This window comes from Plutella xylostella, chromosome 28, assembly GCF_932276165.1.
Source record: "Plutella xylostella chromosome 28, ilPluXylo3.1, whole genome shotgun sequence".
NCBI classification, from domain to species: Eukaryota; Metazoa; Arthropoda; class Insecta; order Lepidoptera; family Plutellidae; genus Plutella; species Plutella xylostella.
Window position 1 is genome coordinate 6784215 of NC_064008.1, and position 6065 is coordinate 6790279.

Here is a 6065-nt window from a genome sequence, read left to right on the forward strand (position 1 = left end):
TATATTAAATAATATATTATATTAATAAACTCAAATATTAGTCCGTGTTTAGGGGTAGCTAGTTATGCCAGTTTTCTATCTACCTTGCGTATTTTATATGATAACCGTGCTTGGCTGGTTTTCTTAAGTCTTTTGATATAATAACGGTTACAGGTTTCATATAATAGTTGTAATTAATTGGCTAGGCGAAAGTTGTGGGAAGGCTGACCTTACAGTATTTTATCATCCATCTAAATAATTATATGACCACGTAAATTTAACCAAAGTTATTCTATTGATGGTATTCCATAACTTTCCAGTACAAAAATATCAGATAGCCTTACCTTACCTATTGTTAACTTAAGTTAACTACCGCATAATATTTTTATTTTATATAAATACTACTGAATAATATTATCTTCTCTCTGATCAAAATACTGCAAAGTTAGCTTCCCCACACTAACAAATAATAGGCATGACCTGTTCCATTGTACTTGCCACGCAATATTTAGGTGTGAACGACACATAGTTTTCTCTAGTCACCACTTGACTGCAATTTAATAGGTTTGATAACAATCAAATAAAGACGCATTTATGAAGGCGCAAATTATTCAAAATATTTAATTTAAAAAAAAAAAACTTCTAAAAAATAACTGCTTAAATTTTGTGTCTCCAACGTTGTTTTATGTTGTTTTTTATTTAACGTTTAGTGTATGATTTTTTTACAGTTGTGCCTTCATAATGTTGGCATAAGTTAACGCCATTTTTGTATATTCAGTGAAAGGGTTAAATCAGACTGTTCGTTGATTTTTGAAGTGTCAAAGATAGTTCACAAATCGTTCACACCGCACTGGCAACATTTTTAATATGATGTTTCTACGTTACGATAATTGACACTATTTTTAATATAATCACATTTCTATGTGCAAAATGAATTAAACTAGAGAAGTAAATGTTGAAAACATGAAGTTATAAAACTATTAGTATGTAAGTGAACACAATATTTTTTATTTATTAAACAAACTTGATATAAATGTTTATTTTGACGATTTCGTTCCGCGGTATGGGGCGATTATCGCATAGTATTAAGATAGTTTAACGAATGGGAACCTTTATATGGTAAGCGAAAATGGATAATGCTTTTAGACTGTCGTTTTGGGATAGTTTTAGTCAATTGTTTTCTTATTGCACCGTCGCGAAATCGATACTTCGCAGGTGGAAATGATTAAAATGAATTGTATCGTTATGAATTTTGCACTTGTGTTCCACAATGTTTCTACGGCCAAAATATATAGAAAAATATATTCATTTAATCGTTATTTATAATGTAGTTCCTCATTGTTAGAATAGTAGGTTTGATCAGTGGTTTCGTTTCAAAAAGGCTCATACTATAGTGGTATCGGTTGTTAATTAGGGAAGTGACTAAAATAGCAGATAATGAATAACGTAATATTTAATTAAATGTGTCCGCGATTATAATCTTATGAGTTAAATACAGTAATGCCTAAGCTTTCAGTGTTGCTTTAATTGTCATAAGATATTGTTTCGAGTTCAATGTCAACTGTTTCTCAAACAGTTCCTTAAAACCAAAATAACCATAATCATAGTTTAATAGTACTCTTCCAAGGTTATAACGTTTCAAATGTCCTCGTAGATGTTAAGTCAAAGGGGTTACTAATTTAAACGTGACACAAGTTAACGTTTTATTTTAATTTTCCCGCTTAAATAAAACCGTTATAACGGTTATCGCTCAGATTAACATAAATAACCGACAAAGGTTATTTTCGTCGAATATTTAATAAGTTAGCATCGGTAGTGCCTTTTTCCATAAGTGTGCATGCATTTTTTATATCAATCCTACTGTGCAATGTACAAAAAAAGATATTGTTGTTTTTTAAGTTTTTGAGCCTGTCATTTTGTGATGCATTTCCTATAAATAGTCGCATATGATTAAATCGTAGTTTTTTCTATGGATTGTTTTGTTTGAACGCTAGAGTTTCAATTTAGTGATGTAACGGGGCTGGTTCAGTTATGTTATCGTTATCGCGCATAACGTTATAACTGTGTTAACTATTACCGATTAAAAGTCTCGATATAATGCCAGCCCTAGTTCATGCTTCCATTTGATATATAAAAAAGAAATTTTAGTACAATCAATTGCACATAGCATTATGAATTTAGTAGATAGTTAAAAGATTTATTCTTCATTGTTCTTATTAAAGAGTTAGAATATTTAATAGCACAAGAATGAAATGTTTAGTTTGTTTAGCGGTTAGTTTTTTATTATTATTATTTCTTATTAATAATCATAATCGGGACTGCTTTCCATGTGGTTGCCCATAAATATTTCACTTTTTTCCAATGTTGCCATATAATAGAAACTATTTACCTCAGAATTGTCTTTATTTGGAGCTTTGGATTCACTGTAGGTTTATCTATTACATTGCAAAACTGATTTTCCTTACATATTAGGTATCTAAATTCAATTAACATATCGTATAGAGTTGCAACTAATCGCCAAAAATGGTTATATAGCAAAATTTTAAACCACTTCTCTGACAAACAGAGTTGGCATTGTTGATTTTTGACAAACATATTTTTATTTAGTTTTTTTTGTTTAAATTTTATAGTCAAAATGAATTTCGGTGAAATGCGTGCGTGTAATGAATTAGTGAATTGTTTATTTAAATTGCCAAGTCATATTTATACACAAATGAATTTAAATGTAATTTTCAAATGAATTACTTAGTCCAATTTGCGGCTACGACGGATCATTTAATAGTAATTTTCTTAATGAAATATACGGATTGATGCCTTGTAAAAATCTTAAATCAGATCGATTTTTCCAGAAAGAAGTATTATTCTGAAGAGTTGAGTTTGTGTCGCATTTGTATTGCAAAATTGATTCTTGTTGGCCTATGAAATAAGGTATACGTATGTATATCAGCTTTAAAAAGTCATGGCTGTGATTTGAAAGAGAATGGAATAGTTGATTGAGATAAAAACATAGATCTATTATCACATTGCGTCAATCCGTTTGCCAAGGCTTGCTCAGTTGCCCATTGTTTTAGCTCAAAAATTTATACCTTCCGTCCATTTCAAATTTGAATTTCTAAATAGTGTTAACCTTCTTAAAAAACTACATTTGCATTTTTTCCATACTTGCCGAAAAGCTTTTCAAATCTTCCCTAATTTTATTATTAAACACGTAATGTTAAGTTTCAATATCAACTAAGGGTAAATTTTCGCTAAAATTATACGAAACATGATTAGATAAATTGAATAATGGTGTTTTCTGAGTATTTCTATCTATGTGACCAACGCTTAAACATAGCATATCTCTTTAAGAATTATTGTGTGATATAACCTAATTATAAATCCTCTATTTAGTCCTTAATGTTTAACGTTTTCAAAATACCAAAACTACAATTTATCCTGTACTTAATTTAATACAAATTGGAGGGTTTTGGAGCGCTTAATGGTACGATTTGAAGGGAATTGATTCATTCTAAATATCCTAAAATTATTGTCAGTTATTTCGTCCTGTATTATGTAACAAATAATAAAATCATTGCGCTGTCTTTTTGTTTATAATTCTGTTTAGGTGTGTTGGTGATGGTATAAAAAACAAATTTAAACTACTTAATTGAAAGGGTGAAGCACTTAAAACTAGACCACGTTTTAAATGAAAAGACAATGCAATTTTGACACTAATATCTAAGTAATAATATTTATAAAATACCTATATGAGAACTACATAACTTTTGGATACGGAACGCATATTAAATGGTTTGAGGCCGTTGTTGTTAATTCCAAAATATTTTTAAATACCAAAATAAACTTTAGCCTGTTTAAAATCAAATAAAAATGGCTTCATATAAGCTATTATTTCTTCTGCTATACGAACACTAAAATAGTACTTACAGATCTTCAGACTTAGGTTTTAATTTCCACTTCTGACAAAAACAATAAAAGCCTGATTGTACAAATTTATGTCAGTCGCAAATTACGAATGATTGTATGCTAATAATAATTGGGGTGAATCCCAGATAAGAAACCACCTGCAAGACTGGATTATAGTTCTCTATAGATATAATTTATCCAATGTACCATCGGGGAAATATAACCTCTTTATAAAACATTATCATCTGCACAACTAGTGGAATGAGCAAGCTGTTCTAAGCTTTATGGCTTTGGTATTAACAGCTAATTCTCCGATAGTACATTGTTGTGCCTACCGTCTCGACAAAACCGGTTTATTTTGTCACGAATCTGATATATGTTCCTTTAATAACGTAATTCCTGGTTCGTTTACGTGAATGTGGATCAATATTAGAGCTTTATCGAATTTGATAATAATTTACGGAAGAATATTTATAATAATGAAGATGAAGAGGAAATAGTAAAACGCTGTTGGACTGTAAACTCATTTAGGTCGTCTTGCAAAGTAGTGACGGGTTTTTAAATGTTTTTAAAGAATGCTAGTTTTGTAGTTCGAAAGCCTTTGCCAATAGGGGTGTTTAGATATAGTCGGAAATGGCCCTAAAGCTTATACTTAGTATGAATTTAATAGTTACGTGTTTAGATTGACACCGCTCTAGGTCAATATCTCTACGTTTAGAACAAAGTGTATCGAGTTAGCATAATATGTGTCGTTTTTGGATAGACGCCGGTGATGGTTAGACTTTATTATCCAAATGTTTGGACTTAAGGTATCTTATGAAGGGCCCATGTTTGGGCGCCAATGTTGGCCCGTGTTGGGCGCCAAAGCAAAATGCATCGTATGCACAAATACTCTATTCTTAATAATAATTATAATCACTGCTAGAATCGCTGGGTGGATGGTTTAAATTTGAAACTAATGTAGTAGCAAATGTTAGTTGTCATTGTGGGGAGATTGTGGACAATAAAGGTGTTAGTCCTGAGAGCTTGCACTAAACTTTTGCAACCAAACTCTAGCTATTATATACCCCTCATTGGAAAGCAGTATTATGCATGAGAAAAAAAAAGCAAGAAACATACATAATTAAAGTCAAAATGGAAGTGCCATGACATTGGTGTACCAACTTAATAAAACGAAGGCCGCGATTATGATGATGCTACTATGCGATGCTATTTTAACATTTAAAGTGTAGCAATTTAACTTATAAATTCTTTTAAAAATAGACGTATGACTGTAATGGTAAGAGTTTGATTGCAAAATGTAAAAAGAAAGCATGCGCTCTGATTTTTAATCTAATCAATTGTGATACGTCAGGATTCCTTGCAAGGTATGCGAGGTCGCACCACTGTTTTAGTTTTACTCCGTCGTGATTAAGTTTCGGTAATACCCGGCCAAGTTAAGTTGGGACTTTAGTTTAAAAAGTTTAGGATGTTTTAAAATTTTCTCAAGTGGCCTAGGTAGTAACCTAAGATATAGAGCCCATATTTTGATTCTTATAATTGAAAATGGATTGATTTAAAATGAAACAGCTAAAATATTGAATTAATTATTAAGTTTAGCCATTAATGGGGTTAGAGTTTTAGATTTTGATTGGTATTTATAGGTATACTATACCTAATAAATTTTGACCAGTCCCAACTTAACTTAGATGGGTTATAGCTTCGGTGAAGTATGCCGTGGAGGCGGCTTCATATTTCTAATTGGGTATTTAGTGGACTACATAATATGAGCCATAGTTTAGTATTGCATAGTCGACTAATATTTTTGCTAAGCGCCAGTTCTAATAGTCCTGTCCAGTTTATAGGAATGGCAGAGTTACAAGTAAGGACCAAATACGGTTTTTATATTCTATTAAAGAGTTGAAGTGACACATAATTTATTTTGCCAGTTCCTCTGTTATACTAAGTGAGAATTTCTAAAATATTTTTCTAGTTGTATAAGTGTTGGTAAATTAATTTTTACATAGTACTGTTTAAGTACACAAGTATTAAAGTTGGCCCACTGTTATGCTGCTTTGATTATTCACCTATTTGTTTTTTAAGACTCTAAAACTTGTAATACTTACCTAGTTTTTGTAAGCCACTCAATATACTTACCAGTTGACCATTTACAAACATGTACGCAATAAAAGAAATAACGAATT